At 59.5% G+C, this 24492-nt stretch overlaps 1 protein-coding gene across 15 annotated transcripts in view; it reads left to right on the forward strand.

The window, feature by feature from the left end:
• Positions 1 to 24492, forward strand: part of RBFOX3 (RNA binding fox-1 homolog 3) — a 146702-nt gene that overhangs the window by 25787 nt on the left and 96423 nt on the right. For 9 of the 15 annotated variants that reach the window (XM_040582209.1, XM_040582208.1, XM_040582215.1 and 6 more), the window contains exon 2: positions 17864 to 17980. The exons of the other annotated variants lie outside the window; for them this stretch is intronic. The gene's annotated coding sequence lies outside the window, so the exon portion shown is untranslated. The remainder of the gene's footprint in view (positions 1 to 17863; positions 17981 to 24492) is intronic. 15 annotated transcript variants of the gene reach the window in all.

A 24492-nucleotide genomic window follows, 5' to 3' on the forward strand; every position in this document is an offset into this window, starting at 1 on the left:
CTGTCTCTCTTCACAAGTGGAGATGGCGTTGGGAGAGGGCAGTCTTCCTTGCTCTTGCCCTTGCTATGCACGCTTTCCCAATTCGCTGCAGGAATCAGATGGGCTTTTGCCGACTAAGAGGCGTTAAACAGCTCTAAATACTCTTCACGCTGCAATATCTCCACCACAGCGTTTAATTGAGTGCCACAGAAATGCCTATAAATAAATGTAATATGCCTGTGCCAGTACCCTCCTACAGCATCTTGGAGCTTGCAAGAAAGTCGACGAGTGTCTTGTGCTCAGGCTGCAGCTCCTGCCCTCCTGCTCCTGCCCTTTTATCCCTTTTCCCCCATCTGAGAGCAAGAGGGTCCAGCCCTGCGTGGGTGCTCCCCTATGCTGGCTGGTGCTGCCTGTCCCTGCCTGCCCCTCTGCAAGGCCATGGCTTTTTTGTGCAGCTGGCAGGTGAGCTGTCACGGCCACCCTGGTGTGGCACAGGCCATGTCCCTTTGATGCCTGGTGCTGCTCAGCCACGTATCCCAAGGACCAGAGACCCCAGGGACATCAAGCTGCTCAGTGGTGATGCTGTCCTGCTAGGATGCAGCTTCAGGAGTGGGTATGGGGGGGTGTCTGGAGCAACAGCCCAGTCCTGGGCTGCAGGGCCCATTGGAATGGGACTGGGAAGGTCCTTGCAGGTGTCCCCACTAATGCTGTTGTCCCTGGGGTCTCTGCATCCCCAGGCGCTGGGGCTGGGTGCTGCATCTGTCTGCACCCTGGCGTCAGTCAGCAACAGTGAGGAGCAAATGCAAGTGTGGCAAATGAGAGAGCAGAGGGAGAAGTATGGAGCATTTCACAGCTGCTTATGCTGTTCCTGCATCTGTATTTGTGTCCAGATTCCTTTGTGATTGGAGATTTGTATACACCAAAATAGATGGATTTCCCACCAGACTGCTTTAAATCTCTGGCACATCAGACTTCGAGTCCAAGTAGACAAAATGTGTGTGTTGTGCTTTATCTGTTGCAAAAGGTACTTTTTGGTTGCTGGTAGTGGTGCTGTCTCTTGAGAAGTGCTGCTGAATTCTTTCCACGTTCCTCTTCCCAGAGCCTTTATTAGAGAGAATAAACAACGAGCTTAAGGAAAGGGAGGAGCGGGCAGCCAGGCTGCCCCTTGTGCCCAGCACAGCCGCTGCGGGGAGCGCTGGGTGCCCGGGATGCTGGTGCCACAGGGTGCCCCTGCCATGTGGTCACTTCCCTTGGCTGTGGCTGCAGGGCAGGGGATGGAGCTGGATGTGTGCAACGGGGCTGTCCCCGCTGGCACCCCTGGGTAGGCTGCTCTGGGCAGGTGCTGGGGCGGCTGTGGGGTCCTTGGGACACCCTTGCGCTGGGCCCCCTCTCTTTGCAAGGGAGCCTTGAGGCCTTGCTTAGGATCCTCAGCCAACTGAGATCCCTAAATAGGATCCTCAGACTCGTCATTTGACTGCCTCTTCAGTGCTGATGAGCCACTCTGATGTTACTATTTAAAATCCTAATTGCTTTAATCAGCTCGCCTTTAGCCGCAGCGGAGTCCAGGGGCTGAGAGCTCTCCTGCTCCCCTTCTGCCTGCAGCCCCCCACTCTCCAGGCGCAGCTGCAGCCCAGGCACGGTGCGGGGACCCGGCACCCCACGGCTCTGCGCTGCTGGCAGGGCTGGCTGTGGGGCTGGCAGGCTGGTGGGATGGCAGTGGGACTGCTGCGGAGCTGAGTGTGGGTCTCCTGGGAGGGGGAGAACAAGGACTTTAACAGACGAGGAGAAAAGGAGCTGCTGTTACCATGGACTGAAAGATGCCAGCACTTTAATGAGCTGGGAATTCCCTGCATCCTCTCCTGCAGGTCCCTGTGCTGTGCACACCTTTATCACCATTAATTCCCCTCCAGGGTAAAATCACATCTGTCTGGTGGGACCAAGGGCAGGACCCTGTCCTGCTCCACATCCCCACGCAGCTAGCCTCCAGGAGAAGAGGGACACGTCCCGGCCTGCAGCTGCAGCTTCTCTCGTGGTGGTGGCGGGTGGGCTGCAGCCAGCCCCGTCCCTGGGTTTGGTGCCCTCCTGCACTTAGCTTGGCTCCTCTGAGTGCAGCCTTGGGGTGTTTCTCCATCCAGGCAGGCTGTATGGCGTGGGGGCTGGGGGGCAGAGCTCTCCTGGGGGCTGCACTTGCAGCCAGGCTCGCTGGGATGGATGGGAGAGTGCTGGATTAAAATAGCACGGCGCTTCCCCAGCTAGGGAGCCTTGCAGCAGGAGCCACGCGGTGAAAAGACACCCACGCGGCTGCGCCGAGGAGGAGGATGCTGGCTGATCAGCGCCTGACACTGGCTTTGCTGGGCAGGGGTGGAGGGGCAGGAGATGAGGAAACCCAAATCTGTGGGTGCAGTGCTGCTGCTGAGGGACGCCCCTCCCCACCTTCGTTGCCCCTCTCCATTTCTCCTTGGAGGTGTGCAGGTGCAGGGTGATCCCCAGGCCTGCTTCCCTTTCTCAGCTCGAGGCTTTGTGGCTGCTAAAAGCCAGGCTGGGCGGGAAGGGTGGTTTGCCCCTTGCCAGGAGGGAGCTGTCAGGAGAGGGATGGGGGGGGGACTGGGGTGTTCCGTGTTGGCAGGGGCCGGCAGCCTGCAGGCAGGCTGCGAGGAAATGAGCAGGAAGCTGCCCACTGCGGCCGGCGATGCCGACTTCCCTGCTGGGGCTGGCAGGCGCTCTGCTGCGGCTCCTCCTCGTTCGCCAAGCCTGGCGGTGTGGAAGGCATTTGCGAGGGGACGGTGCTGGCACCCTGGGTGTGAGCACCAGCTCTCAGGGACAGGCTGCCCCCCCGCCTTCTGTCGTGCTGTAACTGGGCTTCTCTGGGGCGATGTGTCCCACCTGCAGCCCCTCCGCCAGTGCCAAGCTGGTCCCAGTCCTTATCCCACTGGGTCATGGGCACATGACTGCTCCAGCCTCCACGCTGGTGGCTGTGGGGAGCCGGCCTCCCACCTCTGCCTCATGCTGGATATGGGGGCAGAGCAGTGTCCCTCGGCCCCGGGAGCGCCCATCCCTTGGGGCTCGGTGCCTCCCTCACCCAGTCCTCACCAGCTTGCCACTGGTGTGCTCGGTGATGAGTAGTGCAGGGGCTGGGTGGGCAACATGTGGCAGTGGCCCTGGGGCTGCGTTGTCCCAGAATATCTCTGGATGAGCAGAAGGCCTCATGCAGTGGATTGTACAACTCACAGTAGACTTCCCAGGGCGTGAGGACATCTCCACATTTATTCAAGGACATCCCTTCTCAATTAAATCCCAGCATTGGCTAAATAAATGGGCTGCTGAGATCAAAGGGTTTTTTTTTTTCCCCACTCTTTTTTTTTTTTTTTTTTTTTTTTTCCTAAATCATTGAAAAGGTGCACTGGAGGGAGAGTGGTGTGTTTGGCTTCCATGTGCCTGGTGAGGAGGAGAAACCTCCATTAAATTCACGTAAAGGCATTTGCCTGTGTTAATGTGGAACTGGTGGAGTGTTTGTAAGTGTTGGTTCCAGGGTGATGGCCCTGGGAGGCCACGGTGGCTGTGGATGAGCCCATCAGCATGGGATTGCGTGGTGGTGTGGGGTTGCCCATTGTGCACCCAGCGATGTGCAGCCAATTGCCGCTTCACTGCAGCCTCAGCCCCAAAGTGCGGCACCCACCAGCACTGTGCTGGGGCCTGTGGCAGCACAGGGGGAGCTGCAGCCCCTCAGAGTGATGCCCCTTCCCTCCCCACGTGGCTGCAGATCTGGCCCCAGGACAGGTCCCTGTGGAGCTGGGGGCCAGCACTGACCCCTTGCCTGGGGGGTTGGGGGTCTGGGGGTTTGGCACCTTCCTGGCCACGTGCGGGGGCTGGAGCCCACGTGTCTCCCTGCTCCACCTCGTGCTCCTCAGGGATTGATGGTGTCATTAAAGCATCAGGTTGGCCCGCGGCCGGCCCCGCTGCAGGCCAGGATTTATGGTGGAATCTGCCTCGGCGAAGGTTTTATCGCAGCCGTTAAACCGCCGAGCGAGCGTGTGCTGGGAGGCTGGCAGCGCCTGGGGGCGGCTGGGCAGGGACCAGCCTTGTTTACTGCTGGTGCAGTGAGGGTCTGCTCTCGCAATCGTCGTTAATGATGGGGTCAGTCTTCTGGAGACCCCTCGGATGGGGGGCAGTGCTGGGGTCCCCCCCCAGCTGCAAGGGGATGTGATGGGATGCTGCAGCTGCACGGGGGCAGCCATCCTTGTGCAGGCAGGAGAGGCTGAAGTGCTGCTTGTTTGGACAGCGAAGCCCAGGGCTGTGGCTGTGGAGGAGCCTCTGCGGCTGGGGCGGGCACTGGGGCTGTGCCGAGCACGGCAGTTACCTGCTGCCGGTGTCGCTGGCACTGCACTCCTGCCGCTGGCCACGGGCCAGACAGCCACACCGAGGCAGTGCTGTGCTCTTCCTTCCCACGGTCATCCTCACACCCCAGAGCCTCTCCCTGATATCACTCTTGGCTGTCACCCAGGCTTTGTCCTTCCCCCCACGCCGCAGCCCCCAGTAAGCACTGGAGCCCCCTGGGAGATGGGAGGGTGTGCCAGGGCGAAGACCCCATGCAGCACCATGGAGGTGTACGCTGCGTCGGCATGCCCGTGCTGGCAGCAGGCACTGTGGGACCATGCTCGGTGGGGACCCCCAGCCCTGACCCCGCAGGGCCAGCCCTTCCTGTGGGGGCAGCCCCAGCCCTGCTGTGGGGCACTAGGCTGCTTTTTTTTGGGGGTGCCATTTGGCCACGTGTAGCCCCGGGTCCAGGGGCTGGGTACAATCCGCACAGCTGCCCCGGGGGTCTGCGTGGGCCTGACCTCCTCCTGCTCCCTCTGTCACGGATCCGTCTGTTAAGAAATCGATCCCTTTGCCACCAGCCCTGTCTCCTTTTTCCTTTTAAATGGTGTCACTCTTCTATTTCCTGGCCTCTAATAGATTTTTATATAATCACTACAGTGCACTTTTAAAGAGCGATAGATCACGTTCATTGCTTTTCCCCGTGATTAATTTCCCATAATAGTCCTCTGTAACACCAAGGCAAAGAGAGAAGAGAGAAGAAAACCCCCACATTATCCACTTTGTGCTCAGAGTATAAATGAATTAGATTTAATTTTTGTTTAATTGTTTCCATAGCTCAGCCTCTGCTAACTTTGCAGGATAATTTATTTTGCAGTCTTGGGGAAAAGAAGGGAAGAAAGTCTCTGCAGCCAAGCGGTCTGCCTGTGGATAGTGGTTAATTACAGCTGATAGCCTTATCTGCTTGTAATTACTGGAGTTGCGTTGGGCATGCTCCTGCTGGCGGCTCCTCTTTGCAGGCCCAGGGTCGATCATGGATGAGCAGTGCGGGGCCGGAGCTGTGGGTGAGCTGGGGATGTGGGGTGTTCTAATGCATTTTCACATCGAAAAAGTGTGGGGGTCCAGGCCCCAGCCAAGGAGCTGCTTGGCTTGGGGTGGGTAGCAGTGAGACCCACGGCTCAGGCTGGGCTTATCCCCACAGAGGAAGTGGCACATGTCCCGAGTGCTGGCATGGCTCTGCCTGGTGCGGAGGTGGCCATGGCACCCCTGGGACAGGACTCGGTGGCCAGGTGACACCACCAGTGTGGGCAGAGCCGGAGGAGGAACCAGGAGGGAGGTGAGGCATCAGGCTGTCCCAGTGTGGGGCTGCCGTGGAGCAGGTCTGGGTGCTGGGGGGCTGTAGGGCAGGGCTGGACTCCCTGCCTTGTGCTGTGAGCAGCCCTGATGGGATGGGAGGTTAGGGGCATGGTCCTGTGGGATACCCTGGCCCCACAGCTCTGCAGTCCGTGGGAGCAGACCAGTGACTGGCATCCTGGGGTGACAAGTAGCCAGGGTGAGGGGAGTTGACTCTGGCCGCTTAGTTTTTGGAATAGCTCGTCAAGGGAAGCATTTCGTGGGGAAGGTGTAAGCTCCCTGCGCCACAGCCCCAGCAGCGGGGGCTCTCCTGGCTTGGCTGGGTCTTGAGCATCCTGCCCCGGCCAGGCACGTGAGAACAGGCAGGGATCTGGCAGTGTTGCTTCCTGCCCACATGCTGCTGCCTCTTGTGCCAGGGAGCTCTCCCAGAGGATCTTATCTCTGATCTGCGGGTCTGAGCTGGTGCTCTCCTCTCCATGCACAGAGTCCTTGGGCTTCCCGGGAATTGTGTCCCTACTTCCCCCCTACCCTGTGCCAGTGCCTGGGTAGGGGCCATGCCGGCAGCAAGGAGAGGAGGCTCTGGGAATCACTGCCTGGTATCCAGCATCCTCCCCTCTGATGGCCCCTGGCTGCTGGAGCCTGGTCCCATCCTGCCCCAGTGGGAGCATGGGAAGACCAGCTGGACGGAGCCACTGCATGTCCTCCTCGCCCAGCTCACCCATTAATCACTGACTGCAGGGGCATCCGGCCCCTGCTTAAAATGCACTGGCAGTGCCGAGGTGAGAGCAGGAGCTTGAGAGAGCCTCTGCTAATCTGCTCCCTCGGAGACGGGCTACCTTCGGCCTGTTAATCAGTTGCAGTAATTACAATCCCAACTTTACATGTGGAATGTTAATTAAAGGACGGGACACAGGGACCTGCAGCCTGGCAGTGAGTGGTGTGCCTGGCGGTGAGGGGTCAGGCCAGGCTGGAGGCTGCAGGGGGGTAACCCCTGTGCCCCTGGGCTCATCTGCTTCTCCTCCCTGCAGCTGGGGCAGGCACTGAGCAGGGGACTGGCAGTGATGCTGGGCAGAGGACCGGCTGGCTCCAATTGCCGGCCATTAGCATTGCCTCTGCTCTGTGGTTCCCTGAACAGTGGCTGCTGCTTGCCTCTAAAATTTCTTTGCTGATGTGCATTGCAAGATTTGGTGGGGAAATGGGATATTGCAGATGGGGCTCCGATGCCTTCCCTGCTGCCTTCCCTGGCTCTGTCCTCCCCATAGGGGAGGACATAAGGACCCTGAGCCACCCCTTCTCTGGGATGAGCAGCCTACCTCCCTCTGCATCTCTGTCCTGTGCTCCAGCCTCTGACCATCACTGTGGCCTTCTGCCAGACTTGCTCCAGTGTATTAATCGCCCCTGCACTGGGGGGCCCAAAGCTGGACACAGGCTCCAGATGTGGCTTTGTGGGGGGTGATGGCAGGGCCAGCTGGGGACATGCTGCTGGCTCATCCCTCTGCCCTCAGCAGTGTGCTCCTGCCTGGCCGGCCGTGGGCAGCTCTGCTCTGGGGACAGGGCTCGGTGTTTTCTTTCCTGAACTTCATGAGGTTCCCCCTGCGTGGCAGCTCCACTCCCCGAAATACCTGCCCTTGCTGCAGGGGGGGAGATCCTCGCTCTCTGTCCCACGCTGGAACCCTGCACTGCTCTTGCTGCAGCTTCAGCCCTCAGCAGGGTGCTCACGGCTGTGGGCAGAGTCGGCAGATGCTGGTGTGTGGGCAGCTAAAGCCCAGGGTGCAGAGCCCTGGTGCTCTGCCTGGTCCCTGCCTCTGCAGAGCCCCGTGCCGTGATGCTTTGAGAAGCACCCGCCTGACCGGCACTGAGACGCAGTCGTCCCTTCCCTGTCCCCGAGGAATACGGCATGCCGTCAGCCTGCGGCCCCTCCAGCTCTGCTGCATCCGTGCCCTTGGCAGTGCTCGCCTGTCCCGGGGGGCTGGGGAGCCCTGTCGTGCCGGGGCTTTGGAGGGGATTATGTGAGTCGCCAGGACGGCTGAGAGCTCGGGTGCGGGGTGAGAGCAGATCCCGGGCTGAGCCCCTGCTGAGCCTGGAGGTGATGGATGCTCCTTGCTCATCCCTGCAGTGTGCCCAGGCCTCATTAGGTGCAAGTGTTTTGCGGAGGAGGAATGGTGGGGAGAGCCTTGCCGGCAGCCGGCGGAGGTGGGGATCAGCCCCTGCCGCGGCTGGGGGAGTCATTAAAACCCCGGTCAGTAGCAGCCGGGGAGTGGCACTGAGCAATCTGCCGGGGCGTTAGTGCCCTGGATTATTGCTGCGAGCAGCTGAAGGAGAGCAGAGAAGAGGCGTGAGCTGAGAGGAATGACAAAGAGGGGAAGGAGAGGAAGAAGCCCTGGAGGAGGAGGCTGGGGGGGGGGGGGAGGCTGGATCAGTGCCGCAGGCAGTGCGGGGTGCTCTAGCAGCGATGCTTTGCTGTCCCAGCGGCTGCCAGGTCTCCGCTCCCTGAGCAGGGTGCAGTGTCCTGGTGTGTGTCCTGTTGGCCCTGGGCGCCCTGTCCTTTGGCAGCCCCCTCCCCTTGGTCCCTGGGGCTGCTGGGCTGCTTTCACGTGTTGCTTTTGTTTTCCCCACAGAGAGGTGGAGTTGCCGGGTCACTCCTGATCTCTTACTGTCGTTTTCCCATGGGGTCTTAACCAGGTTCACTAGAGCTCTTCTGTCTCTTCGTCCACACTGGTCATAAATCTGGGGCTTGTCTCACTGGGCTCTGGGCTGTTGCCAGTCTTCAGATGATCCAGCATCTCAAAATGAGGAATGCTTCTCCTGGCATTTCTAACTCCCTCCCATCACCGGCAGCATTGGAAAGGGCAGGGGGGGGGGATGCGTGCGCTGCGGCAGCTGGCTCCAAAGGCAGTGCTGGGAACCGTGTGTCTGCGAGGCGGCCAGGAGGGCTGGTGAGGTGCAGAGCTCTTGAGGTGCAGGCACCGGTGCTTGGTTGGGTCTGGAGGGTGCCATCATCCCACCTGCCTGTCCTGGAGCCTTTGCTGCTGAGAAGCCTCGGCAGCATGAATACCACGCCAAGGTAAGAGAACAAGGGGCTGGCACTTCTCAGAGCAGAGCTCTGTGCCAGGCGGGCTGGCCTTCCACTGCCATGGCATAGGTGGGCACCGGGGCTGGCAAAGCGCCTGTGTTTTGCCAGTGCAGCCAACTCATGCTGTGCTGGGGCCGCAGCTGGCAGGCAAACCCAGAAAGTTGCTGTAGCTCTTAGAGGAGCAACGCTGGTGGTTGGCATTGCTCCAAGAGAAGCTGTGTTGTGTATTTGCTCTCCTGGTTTGGGATCAAGGATGATCCCTCAGGACCTTGCTGGCCCAGAGCAGCAGGACTGCAGTCCTGTCCCTGGCTGCGCATGTGTGGGATGGTGTTGAAGCCACCAGCATGCCGAGGCTAAGTGTGGCAGCCACCCCGTGGGACAGCTGAGGGTCAAGAGCTCACCTCGAGCCAGAATGAGGGATTCCCATGTTCCCTGGTGCCTGGCCCTGTGGGATTTCCAGCAGCTGATCATGGGGCAGATTCTCTAAAATATAGCCAGTGAGTAGCTGATGGTGAGGGACAGGGTTTAAGATCCTTAAGGAGAAGAGAAGTGGGATGGATCTGATGAGCACATCCCCGGGTAGCCAAGTGTCACCTTGAGAGCCCTGTGTGTGTGCAGGCAGGGGCAGGGCAGAGGTGCAGGCATGGCTCCACGGATGGGCAGGCTGCTGGAATTGGGAACGTTCACAGGCAGCTTGTGTGTCTCAGCAGGCTGCACGCTAACCCGCCTCTGCTTGTGCTGTGGAGGGCAACGCCGGCAGAGCTCAGGTCCTCCTGCCTCTCCCCACCAGGACAGCGGTGCAGTGTGGTCCCAAGCCCTTGGTGTGGGGGCTGAGGGCTGGGGGGTCTGTGTGGGAGCGGGCAAGTTGGTGGGCTTGCCAGGGGGCTAGCTCAGGTCTTTGCCACCCTTTTGGTTTCCCATCACTGGCGGCATTGGGAAGGGCAGGGGGGAGGAATGCGTGCACTGCCAGGTGGCTTAGCCCTTTCTGGCCTAAGGTGTGGTCTGTCCCTCTTCCTTCTCCTTGCCCCACCGGGCAGGTGGTGTTGCGGGCAGTGAAGCCAGCCAGTGCTGCCCACAGCTCTCCTGGAGTGATGCCTGACCAGAGCCCAGCAGAAGCAAGACAGGTCTCGCCTTGCTTGTATCTTGGGCCTTCTGTGTGGTGGCATTTTGGTCTTGTAGTACCTTCTACCCTCTGCCAGGGGCTGTGGCACCGGTGCACTAGACTGGATCTCCTTCCATGGCTGTGGGCACCACATGTTCCCACTTGCCGTGTGCTGTGGAGTCCTGGGGCAGCTCCTCTTCTGAGCTCTGGAGGTGATGCTCCAAGCTGAGCTACATCTCTCCACTCTGCTCTCAGGAGGAGATCCCATGTGCAATCTGGAGTTGTAGACCTTAAAAGAGCAGAAGCACCAAATTTGTCTTTGCAGTTTATCCAACTTTATTTGCATTTGGCTTCAAATAGCTGCTCCCAGGGAGCTGCCTGCTGCACCAGCTGCTTGTGGTGGAGGCCTGGGAGAGCCTGGAAGAGCTCATCGTGTAGACCACCACTGTCCCTTTATGCTGTGCAGATCTGCTGTCATCTCTCTGATTGATCCCTGCCAGCCTCATGAAGCAGCCCTTTTCCTCCCTTCTTGGAGCTCCTGGGATCTGCTCCGTGGTCTCTCTCCCCCTTGTTCCTCAGGTACCATTTTGCAGCTGTATTTTGGTCACATGGGAGGTGGCTTGTGGAGGTTGTAGCGCTGGTCCCAGAGCTTCCATCAACACAGATCCCACTTCAGGATACCTTCATCCTTCTGTGCTAGAAAGTGCTGGCGTTTCTCCATGCAGCTACTTTCTCCTGGCAAAGCACCAGCTGGATCACCGGGAGAGACACACTGAGGCGTTCCCCGTGCTTCCTCTGTGTGTGCCCCAGCTGGTGGCTGGGTCCCTCTTGCTGGATGTGGAAGCCTCCTGTCACCTCCCTTGGTCTCCCTTCTCCGATGGGGCAGGCTGCCTGTGGAGGTCCTGCAGATGTGCCCCCTCGGTGCCCTGAAAACTCCCCCTGTGCTGGGGATGGAGCCAGGGACCCACAGAGAGCTCACAGGGGCACGGCTGTCACCCTGCAGCTTTTTTTGGTCTCTCTTCCCTCCTACCTACACCCTAGCCCAAGAGCTGTCCTTAGCTCTTGGATGCGGAATAGCATCAGTTTGGGCCATGAAAACCAGCCTGACAGGGGGGTGGGAGGGTTTGGCTCCCACAGCCCATAAGAGCCCAGACTCCACTGAGCCCCTTTTTGTACAAACTCCTTGAAATTGCACTGGGTGATGCCCCGGCAGGACCATGGGGCCATGGGCTGTGGGTAACCAGGTCCAGGAGAGCTGGGCAGACTCTCCTGCCCACCTGGAGGTGGACAGGGGAACAGAGACACCATTTCATCAGCCTCCCACTGGAGCAGAGCCGAGCTGGGGAACCAGCAGCTTGGCAGGCAGGGCTGTAATGTGCCCAGCCCGGGGCTTCGGGGCTGCAGCATGTGGGACCAGCACCACCGTGGTCTCCCTCTGCATGGCTGTCCCACCAGTGGGCTGGTGCTGTGGGGTGGCCAGTGTGGGAGCTGGTGGCACTGGTGGTGTTACATGGCAGAGCACAACCCTGTGTCCTGGGCAGTCCCTTTCTGAAGCAGTACCAGATGCTTTCTGTGCGGTTTTTCCATTTCATTCATTTTAGGGATTAATTAACGTTTCTCCTCCCTTCCTCCTTCTCCCCAGTTACATACAGCTGCACATGGATTTTAGGGTCGTGCTTGTTTACATCAGTTATATTTACATTAATGGCTGTTTAAGGAAAAACAGCAGAAGACCTGTAAAAACAAATGTTCTTTGTGTCCCACAACCAGCACCGCTGTCCTGTTGGGGTGGAGGCTCCTGAGGTGGGTGCCCTGGACAGCCCCTGCTCAGCTGCCGTGGTGGGTATGGAGACCTCTGCCATGGGCATGGGTGGCTTCCAGCATCCATTGGATACTGGCTGCGAGGCATTCTCCGATGCGTGCGAGGAGCAGTGCCCTGAGATGGGTGGGTGGGTTTTGTGGGTTTTGACCCCTTGGTCCTGTGCCCCAGCAGCAGCAGGAGCAGCTGCTGAGCAGCCAGGTTGGCCTCATGTGTTTGCCGGGGATAAATCCCCATCGCAGGGCAGGGCTGCTGCTAAAACCTGCCTCTGCCAGGGCGGGCAGCGGGTTTGTTCTCTTTCATCAGGAGGTTGGATGGGGGAGAGCATTTAAGAAGAAGAAAGAGAAAGGGGAGGGAGGAAGTATAATTATTTTTTCAAATGGCTCTCAGCTGCTGGATGCCTTTAAAGTTCCCTTTGTGTTCCCGCGGGTCAGGCTGGGCAAAGCCTGGCCCGGAGCGGCATGGCGCCGGCTGCCTTTGTCGGCGTGTCTGTGGTCTCGGTTATTAGCCAGGATACCGAGACCCAGAACCTCAGATCTTCTGTGCGGCTGGTGGGAGAAATAAGCAGAGCTGCCTTATCACGCTCATTTAACTGGTTAATACATCTTCAGAGCAAATAATGCAGTCTGTGGGTGAATTGCTTAACCAACCTCATTACTATTGTGCATTTAGCAGCTTGGAGGAAGATAATACCTTTCAGGTTTGACCCAATTTTAGTTTTTGTTGTCATAACCATGGAAAATCGACCTTCAGAGACCCTCAGCAGTGAGCCTGAATAGGAAGTGATTTACAGCAAAAGTGCTGTGCGGAATACTTAATGCACTTGTGCAGAAAAACAGACTGCAACCATCGTCCTGACATCCCTGTCCCCCCTCAGCAGGTGCTGCCCATGCTCATGCTGCCCCGGCTCCTGGGCATGCGCTGCCCGAGTGTGGTCCATGTGGGATGGGGGCCATGGCAGCTCGGCTGTGCCGCTGCTTTGCGTCACCTGCGCGATGCCGTGCTTTCCTCCCCACGGCTCTCCCCAGGTGAGCTGGAGTGGGGCTGGTGTGGCACCCGTTTCCCTGGGTGCGGATGAGCTGCCAGCCATCACCACTGGTGCCGGTGCTGCTCGCTGGGGCGGTGTGGGTCCCCTGATGCTGGGGCCTGTCACCGCTGCCCATGCCAGAGGAGCAGGGTGCATTGCAAAGCAGTTGTTGGGCTTGGTGGGAGCTGTGCCTCAGCCCCTGGGGTTCCCAGGGCTGCCCCCGGGGAGCTGGCAGCCCTGCCTCAACCCCTGCTCTGACTGCTGCAGGTGGGTGCTGAAGCATCCCGGCTGCTCACAGCCACGATGCTGCCTCCGAGCATCAGGGGACAAATAAAAAGGTAGAGGGTGATGTTCCTAACTGCAAAATTGAAAAAAAAAATTGCAGGAGGGCTGTATAGCTGTGAAGCCTGAGGGGGTTGTGCCCCACAGGCTGCCTTAGCGGCTGGTGGGGGAAACTGGGAGTGCCTGATGGATCCCCTCCATCTCCTTCCCACAGCTCCCTTGTGGCACTTTCCAGGACTGTTTTCTTCATCCTTTTGTTCAAGATGGTTTCTCTTTCCGCTTATTGCCTGTCTTTCCCTTCTTTCCTGGCTCTTTTATCTACTAGCAATGCACCTCTAGTACGGCAGGGTGCTTTACTAAGGCTGTGGTAACTCCTTGTTCTCTGGAGCTAGGCTAGGAAAATGCAGATTCTGCGAGCAAGGATGCATCGTGCTCCCCAAGCGCCTGGAGTTGCCTCCGCACTTTGCTCCTAACGAGCACTTCTGGCTCACTCAGCTGGCACCCACTTGCAGCCTGTTCAGGGCTTCTTGAGTGCTGCGGTGCACCCCACGGTGAGCATGCACCCCACAAGCAGTGTGCACCCCATGGGCACCTCTTGGTGCCTGTGCTCTCGGCCTGGCGGGTGCAGCCTGCTGGAGCCCAGCCACGCACGCTGCCGGGCAGCCTGGCCTTGGCTGGACTTTCCTCTCCCCACCACCACTTGCGGGTGCTCGGAGCTGCCAGCCTGTGGCTTTCCTGCAAGTGCCCTTCGTCTGCCCGGTTTGTACCGTGGGAGGCGGTGACAGCCCTGACGCCACACCGGCAGCGTTCCCACGGGTGAGATGTCACCCGCGCCTGGTGGGGGTGGTTCCCATCCCTTTGGTTTTGTCTGTGGCAGGCAGAGACTTTCCCAGCTCCAGCAGCGGGGGTGCGTGGGACCTTCCTCTTGCTCAGATGGGGAGGAGGGTGGCAGGGAGGTGACAAGCCTTCCTCCCCTTTCCCTGAGGCAGCTGAGAGTGTGGCTTCACCACCCAAGTGTGGCTCTGTGCTGCTGCTGCCGCTGCGTGTGGGTGGTCCTCGCGGCGCAGGATGCAGCTGACAGTGGAGCCTGGGGCCAGGGGAGCACAGGGAGCAGGGAATGCCCACAGGGCACTGGCTCCCCCCAGCCCAAAGCACAGCAGGGGCCGCAGCCTGCTCCCACCGGGGGCTGTGGCCAGGAGCTGCGGCTGGTGGGGTCAGGGGTGCTGTGGGGATGCTGCAGCAGGGATGTGCTCTTCTCCTTCCTCTCCCTGGGAGTGTGCTGGAGTGGGGGCATGGGGTGGGCAGCTAGTATTAGATTGCTTTAATTCTGCTGTTTTGCAGCTAAAGGAGAGTTTGCTCTCTCAGTGCAAGAGTTGAAACTCTTTAGCCTTCCTCTGTGTCACCTCTATGGCCATGGATACCTCCAGGTGTGACGTAAGTGAGACTCGGGGAAAAAAACATCTTCTGTTCAGCATCAAAATCTTATTACCAAGTGCTGTGTTCTGCTGCACAGATACCAGGCTCGGCACAGATAAGTGGGAAATAGCTCCTGATCTGGGCTGGAGCAGGAGCTGTATCTTGGGCTGCACAGGCTCAGAGTGCTGCTTCAGTGCGCTTTTTGCTGAAAGAAAATTCCACTCCCCCCCTGCTCTGCAACCAAGGGAAAAATCACTGCAGGTGTTGGCCTTCGCAGCCCCCCCAGCTGTCCCCTCCAAGGGGGATTTCTCCATCGCCCCACTACCGTGGTGAAGCCTGACTAAGCAGGGCTGGGGCTGGGACCAAGCACCTTCCTGGGAGCATGGGGACAGCGGCAGGGGCTCGGTCTCCTGGAAGTGAGCAGGCTCAGCCCCAGTCCTGCACCCCACTGCAGCAGCAGCCACCGGGCTGGCCCTGGGATTGCGGATGCTGCGGACAGCTGCCCTTATCATTCTGTCTCCTCCCCGGGGTTCTGCTGGCTTTGATAAAACCTCTTAGCCTTCCATGGGAAGGCTTGTAGATCTAATTGCAATGTTTTATTCTGTAGTAAAAGCCCAGTGGCTCCTGGGGGAGATGCCCCGTAGGGATTGGCAATCAGCTTTCACACCCTCCTGGGGCTGGACCGCTTTCCCTGCCGGGGAGGGGGGGATGTTGCAAGAGCGAGGGATGTTGCTGGGCCCCTGCTGGTCCCACGCCAGCCCTGTCCCCCTGCTCACATGTGGGTTTGCTTTTGAAAATAGAAGGTGCTGAAAAAATATTACTGTATTCAGCTTGTTTTAGGGATGCTGTTGGGTTTTCCCTGTGTTTATTGTCTCCTGCATACGCTGTGTGTGCATGGGGGTTTTTTTGGTCTTGGATAAACCTGGCAAGATGAGTGTGGAAGCTGTAGCTGAATGAGTTTGTGCTGGAAATAAGGTGTTGGGGAGGAAACCTAGGGGTGCTGCCTCTGGTGCTGCCCAGCGCTGGGCTGAGGTTTGAGGAGAGGGCTCTTGCTTGATGAAGCCTCAGGGAAAATGATTGGAGAGTGAAGCTGGGCTCAGGCAGGAGCTGTCATTGCGGGGATTGTTGGGTGAAGTCCTTTGCGCTGTGTGGTGCAGGAACTCAGAGGAGATGACCCTTGTGTTCTTCCCAGCCCTCGTGCCCAGCTCCCTCACAAGCTTAAACACGGCTTGTGCCTCACGTACCTTGCTTTGGGCTGGTTCCCCTGGCGGTGCTGGGCTCGCTGGCTGCCTTTCCCAGGGATGCGGTGTGCCTGACGCTGGCTTGGGCAGCAGCGAGGTGCCCATCCTGGCTGCCTGCTCTGTTCTCTGGCTGGCGGTGCATGCCAGGGCAGCCAGCAAGCGGAGTGGGGGCTGCATTGGGGGTGAGCAGAGGGGAGATGCCTGCATGATGAAGAAGCCCTTTGGGAGCTTTTCTGAAGGTTTCTGGTAACATACAAATAACCCAAGGTGGGTAGAAGAGGGGCTGTGATGGCAACTGCCTTCAGGAGGGGACAGCAAGGGCGCTCCTGCACTGGGGGGGCTAGGGGATCGAGCTGCCACAGATCGACGTTAAAGGGGACTGGGCTGCGGGGTGTGAAGTGCTGAGCTGTGCTCTAGCTCTGTGTGCTTGTGCTAATCAGGAGCAAAGCCTAATGAGCAGGACTAATGAGGCAGAAGGGGAATTCCAGCAAGTTTGGGGAGGCTGGGGAGTTCCTGTGCTGTTCACCGTTTCTCTGGGGGTTTTCAGTAGTCTCTCCCCAAAAGCAGTGATGAGTGCCTGTCATGGGGATGGTGCCCACTCCTGGCAGCATGCTTGGCATGCCTGGGTTTCACAGCAGAGCCTGATGGCTGCATCCCAGGGCCAGGAGACTGCAGGCACCGGTCCCAGCATGTCTGCGTGCTCCAGCCTGCTCCTGGGGCCTGAGGGACATGTGCCACCAGAGGTGTCCATCCCCAATTGGCAGCCAGGGATGCTGGAGCCTGAAGACAGGAGATGGATGTCACCATGGGGCTAGGAAAGGGTGACAGTGTGGGGCTGAGAGCACCTGCTGATCATCAAGCCTCAAGCTACATGCCTGCCTGCTTTCTGCACCCGATTGAGATGGCCGCAGGAGGTTGCCCACCTGGCACCCCTGGCTGTCTCCTCTCTTAGGGGGCCAGGGAGCTGCAGGGGCAGATGTGTGCCGTGTTTGGGATCCCTCTGTCCATCTTCTTCTGCATCCTCCCCTGGCCAGCATATGAGAGCCTCTGTGGGCTGCCCACAGGCTGCTTACTCTTGCTGCTTCCCCAGGGCTGCTGTGCTCCTGCACCACTGGGAAGTGGCATCCCTGCCTGGGCACTGTGCCACTTTGTTTGTGGGGATGCTGCTGGGATGGGTGTTTGGGGGATGATGGTGGCTTCGCATGGCCCCGGCCAGCAGCAGCCCCTGGGGATCACTACAGAACCGGCCTTGGGGGGGGCCAGCTCCCTTTCTATTTCCCTCTTGGTTTTGGCTGATTTGAAGGCAGGAGGGTGATTCGTGAGCCACACCACTGCGGGCATTTTGGGTTTTTTCTCCTTCCTCTTCTCCTTGCTTTTTAATGAGCCAACCTTGGAGGACCTTGAGAGATGTTCCTGCAGCTTTGCTGTGACTTATCTCCCGGCCTCTGCCCCCTATTCCGCTGAGGGGATAAATCTTGGCTCCCGGTGCAGAGCCGGCATGCCGAGCCCATCCCACCGCATGGTGCAGGCGTCATAACTCACGACGGGTGGGGGGGCTGCCTGGCGGAGGTCATGGGGTGGACATCGCCGCTCTGCGCTGTGATGGATGGGCTGCCCAGGGGGGAGCAGGGAAAAAAGTCCCATTACAATGGGGGACAAGCTGCTAAATTATCTCCCATTCAACCTGGGTGGGGGAAAACCAAACCAGACCTGCTGAGAGTGACGTGGGACTGCGGGCTGCCTCCGAGGAGCCTTTGCGGGGGGGAATGGTTGGGTCGGTGGGTATTTTTTCCCCGTGGGAAGAAGGCTTTGCCTTTCCTTGTCTCCATCCCATGCACTCTGCTGAGGCTAGGGCTTGTGATCCTGGGGGTAGAAGACCAGCCTCAGTGTCCTGCATCGGTGCAGAGACCAGGACATGGTCCCACTGGGGACCCCCGAGTTGAGGAGCCGCTGTGCACCCCTTGCAGCCAAGCCCCATTCCCCAGGGCCAGACACGCTTCCCCCTCTCTGGGGGCTTTGTCAGTGGGCAGGGTCCTGCCTGCCAGGCTGCCTCTGTGCATGCCGGGCAGCTGGGCCACACTCCAAATCTGCTCTCCAGCCGTGAGATAATTGTGCTGTTAAAAGAGTGGGACAAGCAGCGTGTGAGTCCCTGGAAGCTGTGGTGTTCAGAGGCGCTGAGCTCTGCGGCGTCCTCCTCCGTTATTAGCAGCGATGCCTACGCAGGGACAGGACTGGAGCTTTTCCCTCTCTCTTTCAGGCTGAGAAGCTGCTGCTGTGAGACCCCAGCGGCTCTTCCTGACAGCTCTGGGGGGCGAAGGCGAGCGTGAGCTCCTGCCTACGACCGCAGCACAAGGTACCTGCTCTTGGCCTCCAGGTATGTTGCTCTCACTGAGCAGCCCAGGTAGGGGTGTGTGTGGAGAAAGTTTTGGTTGAGGATGAAGCTGCTGCTTCCCATGGGCCATGCCTGGCACACCAGCCCTCGATTCAGCCCATCATGTGCTTTGCACCAGCACTGGGTACAGATCCCATGCCCACCCATGGTGGCACAAGTACCTGAGGTCTGGGCTCTCGTGAGATGACCTGCCAAAGGGGAGCATTGTGGGGAGAAGCCACAGCTGCTCTGGTCCCTGTGGGATGGGGACGGGGGTCTAGTTCTGCCCCGTGGGCAGGGCTCCCCACTGCTCTACGGGCATTGGTCCTGCCCATCTCCCTTCTGCTTGCTACAGGAGCATGGGGGTCCCGGAGCACGTGGGACCTTGGTGGTCCCTCTGCACAGGCAGGAGAGCATGCAAGTGTGGTGCACGCACAGCCCCTGCAGAGGTACCAGCTCTGGGGAGCTGTGCATTGCTGCCTCGCAGTGCTGCTCGCTGCATGCCAGGTCCTCTGCTCTGCCCCAGTCCCAAGTGCCTGCTCAGAAATCATCAAATAGGGAGTGAGATTTTGAGCATCCTTGTCCCTCGGCTGGGGCAGAGGTCATCCCGAGCAGGGGATTAGAGAAGACTCGCCTCTGCAAGGAGGCTGTGCAGATGGATTTCCCTAGCTGCATTAATCAGTTTGAAGGCAGCAAAGGCAGCTGAGCTCTGTGTATCACCTTGAAGCTTTTTTTTTGTCTTTTAGAAAACTTTGGGTGGATGTTATTGCTCATGAAAGCAAGGGGCTGATCATGCTGGGAAGGAGCAGGCGTAGTGTGGGCTGGCACTATTATGCAAGCTTCCCACATGCCGCTCTGCCAGTGCACTCCGTTCCAGAACAACAGCACGCGCCCGCGTGCCAGCCCCGAGCCCACCCCCGGGTCTGCCAGAGCACCGTGGTCCCACTCTGCCCACGTTGCCCTTGCTGTGGGCCCAGCCTGCGCTGCCCGCACCGCACTTCCTGCAGAGAGACATGAGCCCATCAGGTGGGCACGGACAGCGGGGCGAGGGGGATGCACAGTCTCATCCTGCCCACCTCTGCTGGAGGGTGAAGTCTGAGGCTGTGCCCTGAGCTGGTCGTGGGAAGAGGGTCTGTGTGGGGCTGCCCCACGGCACCGTGGTGTGCCAGAGCTGTCCTGTCATGAGCCCTGTCGGGAGCAGGGGCATAGGGAGTTTCTTCTGGGACCTTGCGGTGTGCTGGGGCACGTATTGGTCTCGGGCTGGGGCTGTGCTGCTTTTCGTGGGGGTTTGGAGTCGGGTTGTTACCTGGTGGTGACGTGCATCATGCCACTGTGTGGGGAGGGAGGAGCCCATCCTGGGGGGATGAACCTTGTCTGGCTGGGCTGGTGCAGCCGTGGCTGCCGGGACCGACTCTGGGCACTGGAGCAGAGGTGGGCTCGCTCATGCTCTTCCCCAGCCAGATTTTCTCCATGCTGCATTCTTCTCTGCCCTTAAACCTCCCTCCTGAGAGCTGTCTCCCTCACTGGGGCCTTGCAGGAAGGCTTTGGGTTGCTGGCTGTGAACTGCAAACGAGGGTGCTGCTGGCATGCACAGGGCTTACTGGGGTGGTAGGGAGTAACCTGGGAGCACAGAAGAACACGCTGATGCAGAACCCCTGCGATGACTTTCCCCATCATCTCCAAAGCCGCCAGACCCCCCCGCCCCGGGAGGAGAGCGCTCCTTAAAGGAAGGCTTGAAGATGAGCAATGGAGAAACATCTGACAGGGGAGCCCTCGAGGCGCTTTTGTTCCAGTGAGTGGGAGTGCGAGATCCGCTCAGACATGAAAGGCTGCGCAGCTCCGTCCCCAAAGTCATGGCGAGGAGGAGGATGGGGGGTGTGCGGCTGCATGGGGAGGTCATCCTGGGAACAACTGGCACCGGGATCCCCACTCCCTCCCTCCCCTCTGAGCAAGTAAATTAGGTCACACTTGAAAGTCAGTTTCTTGGCTGTGGATTTCATTTAGCTTTTCCAGGCTAGTTATCATATAATAAATTCCAGGAGATTTATAGAAAACATGTCCAGGGAGGCTTAGCCAGTGTGTAACAAGATTTGTGCCTATTTCCTGCTGTCGAGCAGCTCCAGCGAGCGCAGTGCTGCCGGCAGTTGCGCAGGCAGGGCTGGCAGCCCCGCGGGGGCTCCCCGGGGAGAGGGGGTTGGCCCCGCGGGCCAGGCGGCCCCAGCTTTGGGGGCTGTCACCCCACGGCTCTGCAGGGCGCAGGAGTGTCCCAGACGCGATGTCCTCTGCCCCAGCTCCCTGACAGCAGCAGCCACCGCCATAAATCACCCAGGAGCGGGTGCATTCCCTGTGGCCGTTCATCACTTGTCTTCTCGCATCGGCTCGATGTGAGCAGTGTCAAGCGGGAGCCCGTCCCGGCGGTGCACGGTGTGCGAGCCGTGGGCAGGCGATGCCGGCAGCAGTGGCAGTGTGAGGATCAGAAGCCCAGGGCTCGGTGCCAGAGGGGAGCAATGTGGGGGACGGGGGGCCACTGGGTGCCTTTCTGCTTGAGGCAGGCAAAGTGTGCGGGACATCCCTGCCAGGGAGGACCTTGTGTCCTCTCTTCCCTTGCTCCCAGGCCACAGGTGGCTGTGAGACAGAGCTAAAATCTGCCACTCTTTGCTCTCCCTGCTGCTGGAGGCGGGTTTCCCACTGCTCTGGGAGAGGCCAGGAAGGGAAAAGCGCTTGGGTTTGTCGTGATTTATGATACTTGCAGCATGCCGGCAGCTAAGCGGCTGGGAGAGCGCTGGCTCGGCACAGAGGGCACTGCCAGCCGTGCTCCCCACTCTGTCTCTCGCTGCTAACGCCGCCCAATTAGTGTCTTATTAGTCACTCCGTGTGTTAAAGCATTAAGAACAATTAAGGGTGAGAAGAGTTTCCAGATGTAGTGGCAAGCACTGGAGCTGGGAGCTGGCAGCTCTGCTGGCTGCTCCCATATGGAAAGGATCTCACGCACAGCAGGGCTTGCTGCAGGATCGTGGGGACCAGCCCGTGGGCACTGGGGCCAGTGTGGGGTCCTGGGGTCACTGAGGTGCGGGGAGCTGGTGGGCAACCCCACTGCGGTGCAGACCTGGGGGCAGCGTCTGCCTCTGCCATCAGCGCCGCAGCCGAAGGCCTTGCAGAGGTGGAATAGAGCCATGGGGTCTGGTGGTGAAATAGCTGTGGGGATGCTCGCAGCCAGGGGCAGCAGCTGGGCACTGCTCCTGTCCCCTTGACAGAGGCGGCCGCGCTCCCCCGAGCGTGGGGGATGCAGCTCCAAGCACCGCTTGAGTGCCTTGGACATGCTCCCCGTTATTAAGTTTGCAAATGAACTCAAGTCAAATATTTATTTATTGGCTGGGCTGGGTGTGAGTCAGAGTCCCTCCGCTCGGCTCCCAGCCGTTGTTGGCAGCCCTGTGCCGCACCGTGCCTTTCCTGGCGAGAAAACGGGGCTGGGAAAGTGCCTGGCTGTGAGCAGCTACGGAAGTGCATCTGGGACACAGCGTGTGGGGGACAACCGCCTCAATAAAGATAGCGCCTGTGTTATGACACTTTGAAGCGCAGCAGAAGTAGCACAAGCAGAGACGAATGTGACTTCAGAGCCCGAGTGCAAGTGACTTCAGCTCCCCATAAATAGTCCCCAGGCGGTGCTGCAGGGAGGAGGCCTGAAGCAGCCAGTTCCTGGGGGCTGTTGTGGTGCTTCTGTGTCTGGTCCCCCTGCACAAGGTAAGTCACACCCCCACCATTGCACCTACCGTCACACCTCACCCCATTGCATTGGAAGGGGCCACCAGCCAGGGGCTGGGGAGGTGGCGGTGGCCTCTGGCAGGCGCAGGCGATGGGGCTGGCTGGGTGCTGTTCCCGTGCCGCTTGCCGGGCACGTACCTCCTCGCTCGTCTGCTGCCCAGGCAGTGACCTGCAACCAGCTTGTTGGCTTGAGCGAATGTATTTTATCTTGGCACCCTCGGCATGTTTGCCTACATGGGGTGGTTGTATTTATAGCTGTAGACTCCTCAGCACCAAACCCCTCGCCCTGTGGCTGGGGGCTCTGGGAGGTTTTCCCATCAGCTCCTGGAGGCTTTGGGTGCCCTTGTGGTGTGGAGCCTTTCTGCTCCCCAGGAGGACACCTGAGCCCATGTGCTGATTGCCCAGGGCTGCCTCGCCAGTGCAACAGACTGGGGTGTCTCTGGACTGGGATGCTGCTGTCCTCTCCTCGCTGCAGCTGGGGCTGGGTGAGTGCCGCAAGATGCTGGCATGCAGCCGGGGCAGCGGAGGGGAGGATGGTGGCCTTCAGCATGTTGGAATAATTTCTTTCCTGCTCTCTCCAGGGTGAGGAGCAGTTCTTGGACAGATGGTGTTTTTGAGTGACCTTGTAGCTCTGAGTGATTCCCTTGGCTGCTGAGTAATGGTGGGAGCCGCGGGAAGCGAGCAGCGGTGCTGCAACCTGCTCGTGCTGGTGGGAGTTTGTCAGGGAGCCAGGGCTGGGAAGGGATGTGGGGTGAACCATGGGATGGAGCCAAAGCCCAACAACCATGATGTAATGGCTGCGAGGAAATGAAATGTGCACCATGATCCCCCACTCCCCTTGGCCGTGGGAAGAGAGCAGTGTGTCTGGTGAGGCTCTTCTGACGCCTCCTGACAGCTCTTCCATCCCATGCCCCCCTCTCCTTTGCCTTGGCAGTGAAATTGCTCCTCCTCGTTCCTCTTGCTCTTCTTTGGGAAGAGTCTGAGCTTTCTCCGAGAGCTGAGGCAGCAGTGCCTGCGGGCACGGCTGGGGCCAGGTGCTGGGGAAAGCCCTGCGCTGCTGCCATGGCAGGTGCTGCAGGGTGGTGCTGAGCCCTGCGGGAAGAGGGTGAGTGGTGGCACACTGGGTGGGAGGCCGGGTTATGCCTGCGAGGGTTGAGCTGCTTGGTGAGTGCGCTGGGTGCTGCTGGGGATGCTGAGACCCAAGGGCAGGGATGGACAGTGCAGCCCCCCAGCACTGGGGCGGGTCTGCAGCAGCGAGGCAAGCCCCCCCTGCTCTGCTCTGCTCTGCCTTGGCCCCAACCCAGCAGATTAAGGTGGAGCGTGGGATGTACCCGCCGTGAGAAGTGGGGCTCTCCGCTCGCCCGGGAGTGCAGTGCAGAGTTCACTGTCCACACCCCCCTCCCCATCAGCGTGGCAGGAGGCTGGGTCTGGCATCACTGCAGCAGAGCAGCAGTGGGCAGAGCTTGCCTGCCCCCAGGGCTGGGGCCATTCAGCCACTGGACCCCCCTGTGGGAGGTCACCCCGACCAGGAGATTTGAGCCGCAAAATCTGCGGGGATGGTGTCTGAAGGTCTGCGTCCACTGTGTGGGTGCTGCCTCTGCAAGCCAGAAGGCGAAGACAGCTGAGAGCGCAGCAGGTAGAAGGGCTTTTGCAGGGTGAAGTTTGCCTCACAGCTACGATCTAGGACTGCCATCCTAAGAGAAATGACCTAAGCATGGGTAGAACAGCACTTCTGAGGGTCATCTTTGCCACTGAAGAAGAGTTGCTCCTGGGAGAGCCTTAGCATGCTCCTTTGACACCCTTGCAGCTACCCACCAGCTGCCTGAAGGCTGCAGCACCAAGAGGTGTCCTATATTGAGGAAGGAACAAGGAGATCTTGGCACCAACCCGGAGCATCATTTGCATTCAGGCGCAGCTCCCTGCTGCGAGGGAGGCGGGGGCCCCGGCAGCACCTCGGGGTGAGGAGCATGGCTGGCACACCAGCTCCAGCTGTTCGAGCATCCCTTGGGACTGCTGTGGAGGGAACTGTGTCTGGGGCTTCACAGTGCTCCAGGTTTCATGTTTTTGTGCTTTTCTGCCTCAACTTTGTGTCCAAGTTTGCCATCCAAGATTTGCACCTCTGCTTCTTCAAAATGGGAGTTGCCATCTCACTTCAGCAGCCTCTGCCTCAGCACCTCCCTTTGCCTCCGAGGGAAGATGCCTCAAGCGTGGTCCCAGCTCAGCTGCTCTTGCAGAGCCAGTGGGCTGCTGGGGCAAGGGGGGACCGTGTCGTGTGTCCCCTGGGGCTGACAGGGGCCGTCAGGAGGAAGCTGCCCACGTCAATACAGCACAGGCTTCTCCAAACCTTTCCGTACAATTCCTGTAACGTATTCTGGTAAACCACAGCGGGGCTATTGCTGTTCCCACCTGTTCCTGTGCACTCTGGGGATGGAGAGCGTCTCATGTCTCCATAGCACAGACCACAAGGACCAGCCTGGGCTGGGCAATTCCCAGCTGGATTCAAGTGGTCTGTCGTGGTGTCCCATGGGATGAAATGCTGCTGGCCCAGCTGGGCCGTGCTCGGGGACTGCATGGAGAGGGCAGCTCCTGCCTGGCAGCCTCTCCAAGCTGGGATGTGGGAGTGTGGCAGGGCAGAGGGGAGCAGTGGGAGTCTCACAGGTCTCAGAGTGCAGCAGGTCGGGGTGTGGGACCCAAAGCTGCTCTGGGGGCAAAGTGCTCCTGCTTCATGTCCAGGTGAGGTGGGAGCATTGCAC

Source organism: Falco naumanni, chromosome 1 (genome assembly GCF_017639655.2).
Source record: "Falco naumanni isolate bFalNau1 chromosome 1, bFalNau1.pat, whole genome shotgun sequence".
In the NCBI taxonomy this organism is placed as follows: Eukaryota; Metazoa; Chordata; class Aves; order Falconiformes; family Falconidae; genus Falco; species Falco naumanni.